The sequence below is a fragment of the Empidonax traillii genome, unplaced genomic scaffold (assembly GCF_003031625.1).
Source record: "Empidonax traillii isolate 1590-97213 ecotype Southwest subspecies unplaced genomic scaffold, ASM303162v1 scaffold398:size1781980, whole genome shotgun sequence".
In the NCBI taxonomy this organism is placed as follows: Eukaryota; Metazoa; Chordata; class Aves; order Passeriformes; family Tyrannidae; genus Empidonax; species Empidonax traillii.
In genome coordinates, this window is record NW_020955591.1 from 562,586 (window position 1) to 580,472 (window position 17,887).

The 17,887-nt window shown below is 38.4% G+C and overlaps 1 long non-coding RNA gene across 1 annotated transcript in view; it reads right to left on the reverse strand.

Moving 5' to 3' along the window:
• Window positions 1-540: 540 nt before the first annotated feature.
• Window positions 541-17,887, reverse strand: part of LOC114062323 — a 31,158-nt gene continuing 13,811 nt past the window's right edge. The window contains exon 3 of the long non-coding RNA XR_003572346.1: window positions 541-600. This is a non-coding gene — a long non-coding RNA (uncharacterized LOC114062323). The remainder of the gene's footprint in view (window positions 601-17,887) is intronic.

Consider the following 17,887-nt stretch of genomic DNA (forward strand, 5'->3'; position numbering starts at 1 on the left):
TTCTACTTTCATCTTCTTTTGATTTATATAATGATCCTGTTTGTTTTTATGAGCTCAGTATACTGTCAACAACAACGGGACTCTCAGCTGGGCTTTGTGGATGCTGATGCTGAGTTGCAATTGAATTTATACAGCTCTGAAGTTTGTCTGAACCACAACCTTCAGATTCATGACCAAACTTAGGATGGAATAAGGCCCATGGTTCTGTCCCAGGGCCATTCTTCTTCTACATGGTTGTTTAACTACCCTGACACTCCAAGGATAATGTCCCATAAGAGGGATGGAGATTTCTTCTCTCAACAACAGAAAACTTGCACTACTACAAGAGGTATGCCCCTTGGAGATGAAAAAGGATGGCTATATAGGAAATATAGCTGATGTTTCTGATCTTTCCAAGAAAACAACAGAGGCAGCTGAGCATGTCAGTTCTCTAACCACAAAATTAAATTTCAATGTTAGCATTTTGCATCAGTATTTTAACTAAAAGGATGCATAAAAGGTAAACTTGGAAGACAAAATAAAATTAAGGTAACACGCAAGATCTGTAAAAAGGGTCCTCTAGGGGAAAAATATCCATTCAGTCTTTATCTGAGAAAACATCTGGGAAAAAAAATATCAAAAAAAACCCACAAATCAGGGAAGTGCACGAAGCAAATCTTGCAAACATACAGTATTCAGGTACAGACCTCCACCAATACAGCCAAAACTAATGGCTAACATAGCTAAACTGCTGCTTGTATTAAATTTAATAAAAGACTTTTGAAGACCCCCTCAGAACACCTAAGGTCTCACCAGGAGATTATGAGCATTCTAAATAAAATTGCCATGGTAATTTAACCTATTGATAAAATCATTGCAAACTTCACTTTGATGATATTAATTGCTGTGGCTACATTTACTAATGGAGGAACTCAAAATACTTTTCAAGATCAGAGGCAATATCAACAAAGGGCATTCTATGCTCTTCCAGATTGCGACATCTGAATACAAAAAAGTTCTTTTCTTATTCTTTTGCTGAAAAATGTTTCAAGTACAAGTCCAACCCATATATATCTTTCTCTAAGTTAGGGGTTACCTCCCACTGATTTCAATAGCCCCAAGAGATGCACCCTCAAAAAGTTTCAATTATTATAGGATGCTCATGTTCATATAAAACCAAAGCTTTTGTCTCCATTGCACATCCAGCTTTGCCATACCTCTAACATGCTGTGCTTACTCGTAGCTTCCAAAATGTATTACCTTTTAAGATGAAGGGTAAGGGGGAAGCAGAGGAACAGGGAAGGCAAGGCTAAATTCAGGCCATAAAACCACACCACATTTTCAGCAAGTAGCTGACCTGCTATAATTTCAAACTTTCTTTGGATTCCCTAATAAAAAAATTCCCAAGACTGTTATGTGTATGGTGATAGCAAATTTTCCTTTTTTTTTTTTCAAACAATTATTTGGAAACGGCACAAACTGATCCTTTGGAGAGATAGTGCTTTTATCTACAGGAACTTTGTAAACAAATTGATCCAGATGTTTTGCTTTAGAACTCTCCAGACATAGTAAATTGTTCCTTACTACATCAACACTTCATTTCCTCTATTTGCAGTGAACATCTCAAAACAGAACACTTTTCAAAAGACAAATAATTGAAATGTTGTATCAGCATTAACAAGATCATTTGGACACTTTCTAAAATAAAGTCTGTCTTCTATATATGGATGCATTTGGTTACATATAATAGTTTCCAGAAAGGATCAAGATCGAATATATTAAGAATGTATTTGCATCCTTTTCTTAAGCCACTGAAAATTTATCAAAGAAATCCTAAAAATTTAATTTTTCCTTTCCATTGTTACATGCTTTGTCACATTTATCCTTAATAAACCCCTAGACATGTGGAATGGTAATGGATTCCAAAGTCTGAGTAAAAACTAAGACAACAACTAATCTATCCCATTAAAATGAAACTAAAGTGAAGCAAAGTAAGAAAGAGAGGAAATAGGCATATGGACTAGGTAAAAGATATTTAAGAATATTTGACAATATAGGCACATATACATTCAAAGATTAATGGAGAAGAAAGAAGCCTGGTCCCTGAGTTTCTTAATGGCATGCCCAGTAGACGATTTATCAGAAATGCATATGTAGATTTCATTTTATTTAAATTTTTTGAAACGAGCGGTAAAAACTGTTAATTTACTTTAAAGATCTAAGGGGCTTTCAAAAATAAGAACAAGACAAATATATTACCTGTAAAATGAGCACCATTAAATATATCCAAAATCAATATACTGTATCAAAACATATTTTAGCTGACTTCCCCAACTATCTTTAGATTTTTTTCTTGCATTTTAAAATGTGACCAGTTTCTCCATAGCATTGAAATAATCTTTCCTATTAACATGCTTTCTGAAGAGCTCATGCTGTCAAATACAGCAACCAGATTTCCATCCTATGCTTCCTAAATCAGAATTTTTGCTTGAAAATGAAATCATTGGTAGTTTTCCAGTTGCTGTAAGGACAGCGGGATCAACTGAGTGCACAGCAACAGATTACAAAGCAGGTGGCTTGAGGCTAAATCTAAACAGTTTCCTCACATAGCTTTGTAAAGTGGGGTGCAGATAACTCCTAATGAGTGTTAAGGGCTGTCTAGTCACTTAGTTGTATACAAGGTCTAGACAGGTCAAGGTCTAAGGATCAGAGCTTCTAATTAAATTCTATTAAATACTCGTTAGTTGTAAAAGATGTCACCAGAAGACCCATCAGAGCTATAGTGTCTAATTATTAAATAGTAGTGCCCTCATAAGACCCTCAGGACTTAAAAAACTATGATAAGATACTGAAAAAGAAAAAGAGACAGCCAAAAAAGAGGTGAATCTGAGGACACAGTTGAAAATTGAGGTCATTGTTCTATATCACATTCCCCATGTAAAAGAGGAATTTGAAACTCATCGTCTATTGAGTCAGTCGGTATTTGGCAGCATCATTTCTAATGTTGAGTTAAACCATTTAGGAGGCAGATTCAGAGAGCCTTTCATTGCAAAATGAGCAAATAATGAAATACATTCATTTCATAACCTGTATTTGTTACAAACACAACTCAAGGAGCTGTTGCTCATTCTCTAAAAGCTAATAAAAGGGAGAAAATAATATGACTAAACCAACATAGTTTTTTTATTTACTTTAAATAAAAGCCTCATATAAAATCTCTTGTGGTTTGGTGATACTGTGCTGTTGCTGACTAGCAGGGCAGGATTTGGCGATGCAACTCCACAAAAACTGTTGTTATACTCTTTTTCTCCCAGTGCTCACATTGGGAGGACACACCAAGTCAGACAGCTAAAAGGGGAGAGCACCTGTTAGGCATGAATTCTGCAATGACATGTTTTCAAACAGCAACAGCCCAAGTGGGTAGTAAATAAATAACAGGCTCGAGCTTTGGCTAGTGAAGAGCCACCCACATGCACACAGCCAAGAACACTCATAAGTAAAGGTAACCCTCGAGTCTCAGGACAAGGAATGCTGGTAGGCAGTGCCAAGGACTGATCTTGCTCATCTGGGAGGATGATCTCAGGAGACAGAAATATGGTCCCCAGGGTCAGGAAACAAATTCCTGAGGATCCTTTTAAAGGCAGCACAGCAGTGCTGGAATAACTCCAAAGCACTCTGACATTTCCCTTCTTTTCTTTCTTTCTTTCTATTCGAGCACCCAGAAACATGACATTGTTCAGAGCTCCTGGACCTATGAAACATTCTGGAAAATAAAAGACTCCAGGTTTTGTCATGACCTCTGCTGCTTCTCAGCCTCCTGACAGCCCTTGAATTACCTGGACTGCAGCCTTCCTTGCAATATCTTGGCTCTGCTGTTCCCTGTCTGCCTGGAACCAATTAATGCATTAGCACAGAGAAAAAAAAAAAAAATGAAAAAGGAATTAATCATCCTTCTCTGAACGTCAAAAGATTCAAGTTTTGGACAGGCCTTTATGGAGACGGGGTAAGATCTGAACTGAATTACCTTCCTAGCTGAAAAGGAGAAATAACAAAAAAGTCTCGGTCTTTATTTCCCTTCTTACCAGCTGATATCTAAGTTGTGGGGTTGCATTTATCAGGCTTTCTTCCCTTATAGAGAACCTCTGTCCTCTATAGCACCCCAGTAGAAGCTAAAAGGGGCACCACCTTCTACTAACACTCTTTCCTCTTCTCTCCCAGGACTCAGACTATCCATTACAAGGTGGCAAGAACCACTTTGTCATCTCATCTTTTGCTGAATCTTTTTAGCCTCAAGCCACAACATATCAGTGCCAACAGGGACACACAATTTTTTTTTATTTCACTCGTAAATGGAATACCTTCCTTCCATCACCCAGGTGAACCTCAGAACCTCACAAACCTCTACAGTTCCCTATAATCCTATCTATCTAGAAAAGCCCCCTTTAGTACAATTCCCTTCTCCTGACACAGTTAACCTGCTCACTCACATCTCTCAAATGCAATAGAGCGCTTCATCCTCCCTGGGACTCACAACCGCTCCTCCTGCCCTAACAACCCTCCACCAACCCCTTCCACAGACTCAGGGCATCCCTAAGCATATACTGGATATCTGAGGTTACCCTCACTCCTGACAAGCCTCTGTCTTCTCCTCCTCCTCCCTTCTATTTTTGGTCCTTGATAAGAAGAAACGGAGGCTGCAAGGAAAGCCTATAATAGCAACTCACATCAGCAGTGCACCAAACACTGGCTATTAGTAGATGCTCCTCAGGGCCTGCATCATTTAATAAACTCACTCCATATCCATGGCAAGCAGAAAGCAACATGGGCACAGCAGGATGGGGTTTAATCCCAAATGGTGCCAGGAAAATGTAGCTGAGTCTTGAGCAGCTTAGCCACTCTCCAGGCCTCCATGCCCTGCAATCCCAGAAACTAACAGAAGGCACTGATCACAGTTACACCTTCTTTTCATTTTTTATCCCTTTACCAGATTTTCATTTCTATCCCAAAATACTCATGTATTCCTTTTTTTACCCTTAAAAACAAGGGTAAAACAAGAGCTGGCTTTTAAAAATGTCAATTAACCAAGAACAGAGGGGAAATGACACATCAGGAGTAAAATGGAGCACTCAATTCTCTGGCTCGCTAATTAGGATTTATGTACTGGAAAAATCTAATGCCTGGCACCGGTGAGTTAATAAAGAAATGAAAAAATGTCTGGAAAATTGGAAAAACTGGTATAATTGTCTAAAAAAACTAGCACATCTGGTCATTTCCCCACACATTGTTATTAGCACCACAATTATTTCAGCAGGAGGCAAGCTGGGAAGAAGTAATACAAGACCAATGAAGAAAAGCAGTAGCAGGAAAACCTACCATTCAGGCACTGATTCCTGAGAGAAAGCAGACTTGCCACTAAATAGAAAAGTCTACTTTAACATGAATTGCTTTAAACTGTGATTTATAGTGTTTAGACTCGAGATAATTATTTCCACTAGGATTATCACAACTGCAAAATTACCCAGTTCTTTCTGTGTAGTCATTTACACTGCTACACGAATTGCTAATATTCTGACATTTACCTGGTTCTTCCAGTGGTAGGAAGGGAAATATGAGGTACAAAACAACAGAACACAGATCTCAATATAGCAATTCATACAGCATGTACATGTATATGAAGAGGATTCACCTGCATGCTTTTGAGACTCAAATGCTCACCATAAAGATTTCCCAGACCATACCAGTGAACCTGATAAGTTACTTGTCCTGCTTTCATAATTGTTTTTATGAGGAAGGCAAGAAAAAAAAAATCTCAGGAATAAAGCCAATAACCATTGTACTTTGTTGATTCTCCTTTGAGTTTTTGGCTTTAATATTTTTGCATGGTGATATTTCACGATACGATCATTTTGACAGTTTAATGGGGTTCTCTTGCTTATTCTGCAGCTTAATCCTTCAGGAATCTTATACAGAATGAGCCTCTTGCTAATATATTGACTACTAAGATCTTTTTCTTTTTTAAAAGATGCATAAAAATTATCAGCCATCTTTCAAAAGTAAAGTATGTTAATTTACATTCTAGCTAAACTGGGCAAGATCCAGTAAGAGATTGAGCCATTTCAGTGCTAGGCAGTATAACACCTATCTTTCAGTACCTCAGATCCCACAGAAAATTTCAAAAAGGAAATGCAGTCTCAGTCAGTTCACAAGTTCATGCCTCAGAATTTAATCCAAAGCTGCCAACACACCATATTCAGGAGGTAACCACATAGAAGTGGCCTAGAAGAGGCCTACGGTGTATGCCATAAATCCTGATCATTCAGAATATAAATTTCATTTACAGAGGATCTGGAGCCCAGAAGCCTCTACTCACATTACATATCTTTCTCTGGAAAAAAAAAATAAATAAAATAAATAAATAAATAAATAAATAAACATTAGTGCTTTTCTATTTTTCTATTAGAAACAGCTTGGGAAAGCAGAGAGATTCCTGTCTTCATATAATCATCCAGTAATTGCCCAGGCAGTAAAGGATCTCATTTCTTCCCTTAACTCAAGGGAGCTCTAAGTCCCATCTCCGAAGAAAGCTTCCTCCTTACAAGTATGCTCAACCCCTCAGGCACAGTCAAGAAGCTCTGGGCTCAAAACAGACATCAAAAACTGAAACACAGCAAGATCAGTAGATTTACTTGGAAGTAAAGAGGCATCCCTTTTTCTCTTCTACCAGGACTTTTCTTTACTTTACCAAGCAGCAATTTCATTCAAAATGCACAATATGTCCTGGGAGCAGGGAGAAGAAACATGTCTCTGTGTAATCTGAGCACTTCTTCTTCACTTGCATGCTCAAGTGGACAGTGAAGCATGACAAGGTGAATGGTTGACTACTGCCTACACAGTGGCAAAGCTTCATGGAGTAAGGTGATGAATGCTCTGCCACACAAATTAAGACTAATTGACAGCCTAGAGGCTGGGTATAGCTCAGTCAGTGGAAGATGTAGGATATTACCCCACTAGATAAAGGGGACTGAAGCATTCTCACTCAGTCTGGATTAAGCCCCTTGAGGTGAGCTTTAGAAATAAGTCAGCAGCTGCCACTCTTTTTTGTTTGTTTGTTTTGTGAAATGAACAAATGTCTCAGTTGTGAATATCCCTTATAGATTAAACCCATCCCAAAACTCACAAACCTGCCAGGTTTGCCCTTTCCCACACTGATCTCTCATCTACCTCTTTAATTTAAACTTCTCCTTACATGTCTTCTGACATTACTCGAACACCAACTAATTTATTTTAAAATATGTTGCTTCAACATGTTTGTTTTCATCTCTTGAAATTAGTAAAACATTCTTACCTATTCCAAAGAAGTGGTCAAAAAAAAAAACAAATCATATTTATCTCAAACATGCCAAAATGTCATTGTTAAGCATACTAAACAAACGTGGGAAAAGGGGAGAAAGGTATTAATTTGGACTAAGGGAACTGCTGTGCTTCACCTTGGAATGCAAAAGCGCATCTCAGCAAGTCCATCCAAAACACATTTATTTGCTTTTTAGAGTTACCAGATATTATGTTCCCGTACATATACAGAACTGATCTACTTTTTTATATTCTGTACTGGTAGCACAGACACAGTCATAGGAATACTCTGTTCCTAGATCCCTTTCAGGTCAGTATGGGATTTAGATATTGGGGTGCTTTGTCTTGTCCATTCTAAGATGCATGCACAAAAGACAACACTCAGGCTCCTGAAGAATGTGTAAACAATACAGACAGTGACGCTTGATCCCTGGACAATGGTGAGTCATAGCTGGATGGTAGAAATGGCATGTTATTAATATTCCTTTCTACTCACCTTGTTCTTAAATCAACAACTACCCATAGTGGCAGAGATAATTAAATTGTCCATGAAGCAGCTCCACAACTGTAGTTATCTACAGCCTGGCTTGTTCTGGGACCTGGAAATTTCTGATCCTTTTTTTTGCCAATGATCCTTGGCTCCTCAGCAGAAGCTACCCATGCACTTTAGCCATTTCTGATGTCCAGCTGGACAGCAATTTCCATGAGAAAAGTAGAGCACAGTGTTCAGCTGGAGATGTCTATCTTTTCACCATTCAGTTTAATGCATCTATGTTCATAGATCAATGCCCATGAAATGTAGGACACTCCAGTTTCAGATGGGGGCAGAGGGAAAGAAAGAGTTCAAGATCTCTTTTGATATTTTTAATTACAATGGACTTGATTTTCTTCAGTCTTAATAAAGATCATGAAACCATATAGCAGCGGTTACCTTAATGTCTGCAGTGTTTACAATTACCCTTTGGTTTCAGACTTACACAGAGAGTTTGGGATTCCTGAGGCATTAATTACATGGTATTTATGCTGCAATTAGTTTGAAATTGGTCTCTTTGAGACACTTAGGCTAAAGATGCATGTCATTAGAGAGCATCCATACAGTTGAATCACCACATTTTAGGAGGGATCATTTTATTGTTTGGCCTCCAATGGTGACTGCTGCACCATTCAACATTCACAGATTCTTATCAGCTCTCACTGAAAAAACAGTATCATCAACAGTCAAAAATGCACTTTTCCCTGCATAACCCCTCCTACCATGCCCACTCTCATCCACAACTCCTTATTGGCCAAGATTTCCAAATCTGACCTTTATGTCCCCTTTCCCAAAGGTGCAACTGAAAATACCATTTTTTTTTTATTTTCCACCCCTTTAGTAACCTGTAAAAAGAAGATGCCTCAAAGGGACAAGACACTGAAATCTAAACTTTTTTTTTATTTGTATTGCTACAATCAAACTGGATTACCTAATGAACACCATTTAAAATCATCAGATTTGCTTTTCCCCATTAATATAACTTGTTTACTGTATGTACTTCAGGTGCCAACAAAGGCTGATAGGTTGTGTCACCCTCACAAAAAACCAGAATCAAATACCATTTCTCCAACGTATATAAAGAATAACTTGTGATGAATTTTACTGCCTTGTATCTCAGTGCACTTTGATAAAAAATAGCATAAGACCCATACTTCACCTAAACATAACAAGAAACTGAAGTACAAAAGGGTCACCGGGTGTGTTACATGTAGGGCTGGAAGCACAAAGAACAGTTTCTCTCTGTATGTTTTTCTTTCCCCTTACTTTTCTCCTTTTGTATTAGAAAGTCTGCTGTCAATGACTCTCATGATTACCACGTGACATTACAAAAGTCAAGAGAGCGAAAACTAAAAAACCGGGGAAAAGAGACTGCAAAGTGAGACTATTCTAAAGTCTTTGTTTCTTCCTTTTGTTTTAAATTACTTTTTATTTTTCTGCAACTAACACAGGTTTTGATTAAGATTTTCTTTGTTAAGTGATCAGCATTTTCACTCCTGCTGTTCTTTTGAGGAAGAAATCAATACCTATCCTCTGAGATATCCACGAAATCACCGGGAAAACCATAACATAGCAGACTTGGCAATTCTTATATTTCTAAGTAAAAATCAAACAGAAAAAAAACCCCAACATTTCTTATGTAAAACATCAAAAAAGGACTTAGACCAAAGTTTAAACTATATTCTTTCAAATCTTCCTAAAAAGTGGGGAGGGCAGGGGGAGCTGCCTTCATTAAGTTGGATGCCATGGAAAGAGAGTTGTTGTGCTTTGGGGTTTTTTTGGTTTGGACTATTTTTTTTAAGAGCCAAAAGAAATTTCAAGGCTTACACTTGCCTTGGAGCCTCATTGCCAATTTTTGTGGTTTTACAACCACACTTTCTTATTTTTCTTTTTTTCTTTCTTGTTTTTTTGGGGTTTAGTTTTATTTTTTTCTTCAGAGAGAGGAGTCGTTTGTTTGTTTTTCTAAAGTATTTCATTCTTTCCCATTGTCATGTATGATACCCACACACTAAACAGGGGAAACTAACACCAAAGGGCATACAGAGAAATTGCCTATTCAAACCAAATTACATTTTCCCTTCATCATCACCAAAGTCTAACTGCAGGACTGCTGAAGTGAGAAGGAGATTTCACCTCTCTTCCCAACTTGATACTCAAATCCTGCAGGACCTTAAATCTATCACCAATTTCTTTTCCAGCCTACTACTGTGCCCAGTATGGAGCTAAAGCCAGTAGTCAAGCTCAGCTTTTAGGCAGGGCTCTCTCTGCCCAGTAGCAAAGGATTGAGCAGTCATGTTTCCAAGTGCAGTTATGCCTGGGACAAGCAGATCTCAAGTGTTTAGCCCTCTCTATCTAATGGAAACACAAAGAGCAGACAAGATAAACAGAACAGCCCTCTTAAGAGGACTCCGGCACCTGTGGGCTGCCACACTGAAGCCACTTGAAGTACTTGGCCCACTATTGACTGGCACCAAATAAAACCAAAGAATTTTCTGCATGCACAAGTCTTCTCTGCATCCAACTTGAAAAGATTTACTATGAGGGTAGTCAAGGGACATCCAGGTTCTGATAGTGACACTGTGAACTCAGTCATCTACTCTCCTGGGTAGTTTTAATATTTATGAGTTTTATTCTTAAACACCTCTGTGAAGAAAGAGCAAAGTTTTTGGGCTTTCTGATTGCTGCAGGCCCCTCCTAACTTGTCATACTGTGGTTTATGTTATGGTGGGAGAAAGAGAATATCCTTTGCTGATTTTTATGCTTATGATTTTGCAATCTTGTTTGAAGTTTTAAATAAATAACAGCTTCTTAACAGTAGCTTGAAATAAACAGTGACTTTGTCCCTGGTCTGTGTACAGTATTTCTTGGGTTTGGTGGTGGGTTTTGGCAAGGAGAGGAAGATGAGAGCAAGATGTTTCCCTCTGTCATTCTTGCATACCGTGAGAAAATCTAGTCTTACATGTCAACATCCCCAAGGTTGCAAGGACTACTCCCTTCTATTTCCTGATCATCTCAGTGAACCCAAAGCAAGTAAGAGGGGAGACTGACTTAGAAAACAAGGTTTTTGAGATAACACCTGCTTCAATCATGAGACCTACTTGGACTCATTGCCTGTAATATCTTCAGACTAAGGACCATCAAGACATGCATCCTTCCCAAAGGCCAGTATAGAGACAGTGTAATTCCATATCATGTTGTGTGGATTGCCAGTGATTCAGACTTGCATGATGCAGTCTGCACTGTTCTCACAAACAACATATCACAAGGGAAAAACTGAGTTGCTGCTGGTTTCTAGTGACTAAGTTTTGACAACATTTATAAAGGATTTTAAAATTACTTGGGGTTTCAAAATATTTGACTATTTTCAGTTTAAGTTATAACACTTTCCACCATAGAAGACATTCAGGCCAATTGAACTGATGTTCACTTAATCACAAACTGATAACCAGAAGGGATGTTAGTTTACCTCTGTATTCTAGGGACATGCTTTTTGTAACTAAGTCAAGGTAGGAAACTCAGAAGAGCAATTTAGAAAGAGTTAGTTGGTTTAAGACTTGTTTACTTCTTAAGCCCATAAAAAATTTATTGCTCTAATAAAAACTGAGTGAATATAAATAAAAGGAGCATTAAATTAAAAGGATTTAAGCTCACAAGCTTGACTAACCTGATCTTCTATGACAAGGTAACCCACTTGTGGGTGAGGGAAAGGCTGTGGATGTAGTCTACCTTGACTTTAATAAAGCCTTTGACACCGTTTCCCACAGATCGTCCTGGAGAAACTGGCTGCTAAGGGCTTGGATTGGCATATTCTTCACTGGGTAATAAACTGGCTGGCTGGATAAGTCTAAAGATTTGTGGTGAACGGTGTTAAATCCAGCTGTCAGCTGTTCAACAGGATGTTCCCCAAGGAGCAGTGCTGGGGCCAGTCCTGTTTTATACCGTTATCGAAGATCTGGACAACAAAATCAAGGGCACCCTCAGTATGCAGCCAAGTTGGGTGGGAGTGTCAATCTGCTGGAGAGTAGGAAGGCTCTGTAGATGTATCTGGAGAGGTTGGATCGATGGGTCGAGGCCAGTTGTATGAGGGGTCCTGCACTTGGGTCACAATCCCAGGCAGCACTGCAGACTGGGGGCAGAGTGGCTGGAAGGTTGCCCAGCAGAAAAGGACCTGGGACTGCTGGTCAACAGCAGCTGAACATGAGCCAGCAGCATGCCCAGATGGCCAAGAAGGCCAACTGCATCCTGGCTTGTATGAGGCATAGTGTGGCCAGCAGGACCAGGGCAGTGATCATCCCTGTGTACTTGGCTCTGGTGAGGCCACACCTTGAGTACTGAGTTTTGGGCCCTTCAAGTGCTAAGCATGTCCAGAGAAGGGTGACAAATCTGGGGAAGGGTTTGGAGCACAAGTCTTATGAGGAGTGGCTGACAGAGCTGGGGGTGTTCAGTCTGGAAAAAAGAAGGCTCAGGGAGACCTTATCACTCTCTACAACTACCTGAAAGGAGGCTGAAGCAAGGTGGGGGTCAGTCTCTTCTACAAGGTAACAAGTGATAGGACAGGAGGAAACGGCCTCAATTTGCACCAGGGGAGGTTTAGATAGGATATCAGAAAAAAATTCCTCACAGAAAGGGTTCTCAGGCGTTGAAACAGGCTGCTTGGGAAAGTGGTGGAGTCAGCATCCCTGGGAGTATTAAAAAGACGTATATGTGGTACTTAGGGACAACCAATTTGGCAGTGCTGGGTTAATGGTTGGGCCTAATGATCTTAAAGCCCTTTTCCAACCTAAACAATTTTATGATTCTATTATAAACCAGAAGAGATGCAAAGGCATTACAAGTCCTAAGGAAAGGGTGGTTTTATTTTGTATTTTGCAGCATTTTTCAAGTTTCTTGAATATAAACAATGTGTTTTACTCTCCAACATCGTACACTGTGCCCCACAGTTTGAAAAAACAAATTCTCCTTTTAGCCGTTGCTTTTCCAGACCACAGGAAAATACCAACAGTGAATTTAAGACTCATGTTCCTGAAGAGGTATACATGTTGTTACAATCTGAAGCATGCTACTGCTTAAGAGCTCAATTACACACTTTATGACTGTTTATGGAAACAGTGACATTCTTATGAATTTTCCTTTAAAGATGGGGATTTACTACAAGTGAAAGGGGTTGCCTTGCAGCAGTTTACTCAAAGTTCATTATCACAGCACTGAAAGGCTAGAAATAGACATTTTAGAAGATAAAAATAAGAACCATACTCTTCCCATTTCTGTCTCCCATTATCACTCATTCCCATCTTCTGTAACATCTTGCCATCTGTATTAAAGTTCCTGTTTTGCTCCCTCACTTCAGAAAATCAACCTCTCAACTTACCAGCCTTTCTAGCTTCTGTCTTCTATCTTATCTTTCTTCCTCTCAGAATCATTCTCCCATTGCTTTTCAGTCTCTCTCCTCAGCTTTTGCTGTGGAACTGACTTCGCATTTCAGGCTCCTGAGTCAGTTTGCTCTTAACAATAGAGAGGTTTTATGCCCAGGTGAGCATTTGTCTGGCTACTGAAAAACTACTAAACCTGGGCATAAAAGCATCTGTTATTTATAAAAACACAAAGTTCATCTGCAGCTGACATTCCTGTTATAAAGACCTAGAGTTGGGTTCTGCAGCAAGGAATGAGAAAATGTGGAGTGATATTGTCATATCATATCTTTAAAATGGGGACATTTTTCTAAGTTCAGTGAAGCATAGCCTAATCTTGAGCTTGGCTTTGTTCTTTTTACAGCACACCTTGTTCATCAGCTCATTCCTAATGCTCCCCAACTATGCTAAGGATTATCTAATCCTAATTGTACTCCATTTTTCTTATATTTTGAATATTTACCTACATTTCTTTGCAGAATTTCTGCAGCAGCTCCAGCTGAAGCTGTGAGCATTGCCACTACAATCCTAAGCCAGATGTTCAGATTACTGTGTCTCAGAGAACCCACAACTCTATTGTCAGAGATTTTGACAGTATGCTTCCATAAACCTTTTAAACTTCTTTTTATATATGACCTAAAACCTTAGCCCTGAAGATAGCCTACATAATACAACTGTTCAGTGACATACTTATCTACTGCCCCTCTTACAGAAGCTGGGACAGCAGATGTTCACTGAAGTTTTCTCTGGGCTAATGTCGTCTGTAGGATAAGTGCTCAGAATCAGTGGGGACTGGCACTTTGAAAGTTCCTTACATGCTGTGACTTATCTAACCTTGCTTCATGATTAGTAACACTATTTAGGGATGAAGATTCCTTCATGCTGGGTGCTGGGGTAACACACATACTTTGTCCAAATGAAATTACATTATGGGCATAGAAAGTGTGAGAAACAAATACCAAAGGCAACAACACAGCACCACATAGTCCCACCTGCAGGGATCAATCACCAGTAACCCAGTTTTTGCAAAGGTTTCTTTTAGCTTTCCCCACACACATCAAAAAAAGAAAAAAAGAGATTTTAGGGTCATGAGGAAGACTACATTATTTGGTTACTGGTTGATTACAGGAAATTCTTTCCTAACATTAGGGGCAGCAGAAAGGAATGTAGAAAGGTAATTGCTTGAAATCAAAAATCAAGACGTGAAGCATCGGTAGCAAACTGGAAGGCCAGCTTGGAGATAATATCTGAAGGTGAATCTGAAGATACAAAAAGCCACAAAACAAAAGTAAAGTACTTCACATTTGGTAGACAGATTTGGATGAATGTGGATAGAGGAGAATGATAGGTAATTCTATATAAAAAAGAAAAAAGGCATCAAGATCTGAAAATGATGACTTAGAAGAAAGTTTCTGTCAAATATGACATTCCAGGTCAAAGATGGGAATGGTAGGAAAGAAGGTGATCCAGCAGGAAGATATTGGAAAAGACATATGTGAGAAGTTAAAAAACTCTGTTTTGGTCAAAGTGAACTTGTGCTGGTGGCTAATACCACTCAGTAATTGCTAGATGCAGGCCAACATGTTTGTTATCAGCTCTGGTAGAAGAAAATAGGGGTGTTAATTGTCTGTGGAAAAAAATCAGAAGTTAAAATCAACACTGCGTAAAGAATAGGTCCTTCTAATTTATGTCTGTTAATTTATAAGATCCTTTTGCCTTCATTGTAAGGTATGTAACTTCTATTTCTGTGATTCTCACCATTGCTACATTCACTTTATCACAATACCAAAACAAAATGAAAAGGATGAAGTTCACTAAAAAGAAGTCAGCGGACTCAGTAAGAGGGATTTTGCAAATGAGAAGCGTGGCATATGCTGGCAGGGCTCCATAGATTCTAAGGGAAACCTGCCAAACTGTGTCCAAGCGTCAACTGCTTTACATGTTTCCAAATAAATGAAGTGCTTCTGACCCATAGGTTAACACTGATCTTTGCAGTATTCATAAAAATGACTGATACCCTGGCTTTCTCTGTGTTTAGATATGTATGATGAGTCATAGAAATGGCTTACAGATGATAAGTGGACACACAGATTGTATCTGGAAAAACTGGACAGCTCCTGAGGCTTTCAGCTGCCTTTGTTCTTCAAAATACCTGCCAGGTTGTATGGTAGAGGACAGAAGATACTTACAGTTATGGGCAAAGATGGTGAATCCTTTGGGAAAAGTCTCGGGGTTTTTTTCCTTTTTAACAAGTGCAGCTTCAGAGATCAAAAATTGTTCCATATAAACAGAAGGGAAGTAATTATAGTATGCATTGTTCTGGTGTTGATATCTCTCCAAACATCTGTAAAGCTAGATTTATTTGCAGTATTGGCATTTTGAAGCTATTGCCTTATGAGTGATCGATGAAACAATGGGAAACAAAATTGAGATATTCTTTTTTACCCACTGCATATTGAACAGAGAGTATGTTTCCCTTCAACTTACTTAAATAATAAGGTTCTCCAACCGAGATAATCCAACTAACAAATGAGTTGACTGAAGTTTCATTCACCTTTCAAAACTAATGACCTAGTCCTGAGCATATCCCAGCAGGTTTGGAAAAAACACAGTTGAACCATGCATTACTAGCCAAATATGAAAAGTTGTCAAAAGCATCTACCAAACAATAAGCATTACGACAAGGTGCTTTGCAAGCATTTATGAACAACATGAATCTGCTACTTCACAATCCCACATGTTTTACAGTTGTCTACTTCTATGCAAAAAGATTGCAATATGTACAGATAAGAAGATCACTTTGCACTGGTGCCAATTTCAATAAAATCTGTAAAGCAGCAAAAAATCAAGCCTTCTGTCTCCCAGTCACCCAATGTGGATAACCAATGGTGTTTATTCATTGACTGCTCTCCCTAAAACTTTAATATATTTTTAAGACTGGTATATGAAAAACACATTCCCTGGTGGCATTATACTTTAAAAGACTCAAAAAACAAATAAATTAATTTAGCATGTTATGAAAGAATTAAACAATACCAGCATATTTTTACTGTTCCCATGAGAACTACTATTTTCTTATGGGCCTGCTCTTTGCCTCTTGCCAAAAGTCAAGATGGCCTCAGAGAAAGGCAGGATAAACCTGCTAGTCATTTACATGAATGGCAATTGCCATTTCTGAGCCTACATCTGGTAGAGGCCACCTTCCTAAAAAGGACAATACATTTATTCTGACACCAAGTCCTCTGGGAGTTAACTACAAACACATTTCCACCTTGTTTTAATACTGTTTTAACAAGCACAAGCAAAGTATTAATCTTTTTTAAAATATATTTCCTTAATAAGATTAAAATTCTTTTGTGATTGTTCTGGCATTTAAAATAATACTAGCAAATAAAAAAGTGGTATTTAGATCATACTACAAGATTTTAAAGGGTTTTGTTCCACAGAATCATGCAAGATAATAAAATATGACTGTAGTACTTCTAAACCAATGTGGTGACATGTCGCTTAGTTAAAAGAATTGACATATTTAGGGATAAATTCCTAAATACTTAATCAGAAATTATAAGTTACCTAAGATAAGATGATTCATCTTCTTATTGGTATTTTCAGAAATGAGTGTCCCTTTCTATGGTCCAGAAAGAGAGTTTTCAATGAGCTTCTCTTGGTCCCTTATGAACTCCCTCATCCCAAAGTCCAGAGGACTGCAGTGCTGCTGAAGAAGAGACCTGTTTGCACACAATGCTCTGAGAAAACAAATCTTAGGACATACTGAAATGATTCTTACAAATTCTGAAGCCAGCAGAGTTAACAGCAAAACTATCACTGACTTTAACAGGGTCTGGATTTGTCTCTGAAGTCTCTTCACTACAAAGCAACTTTGCCAGTTTACCAGAGGTGGCTTCTGTGAGATGGTCAGCCTGACTACCATGGTCATAATGCCAACACACTAGGCACTTCACTCACAGGTAAGTGGAATTCTAACATTTTTTATTGTATGCACTGTTTAAAAACAGGGGCAATTAGTCTTAAAACAGACAGAAATTAGTTAAATATGGTTTTGGTAACATGTGAGGAAGGGGCCATGAGTCCACAAGGGAAGTATGCTACAATATACTTATCTACTCAGCAAGTATACATCAACCAAGTGTCACAGTGGCATTCCTTAAGTACATAGTGAAATGTGAATTATCTTATGGAAATGGTGGTTGCAAACACATTTGTACTTTGTTCTCTAATTCACTCCAGTTTGCCTGTTGTGTTGTTGAGAAGATAGCCTTGACACAATAGTTAAACTTTTACTCAGAGTGATTCTGGCAAATAAAGGGCCTCATAGAGGTTTTTTTTTTTCCTTTAACTGGAGACAGTGTTAGAGCTACATCTGTAATATACTTTATTACAAACTAATCACAGAACAGGAAATGTACTGTTCATTACTCATGGCATACTGAAACTATGAATATTACATTTTCCTACTTTGATTGGAGACAACAGTTGTCTTTTTTCCCAATACAAATCAAAATGGTAGGAGGGAGGTAGGAAATGGAAGCATACTGAAAAAAATATTACTGATATACTGGGATTTGATACATATGTCCTGTAACTGTTATGAACAGTA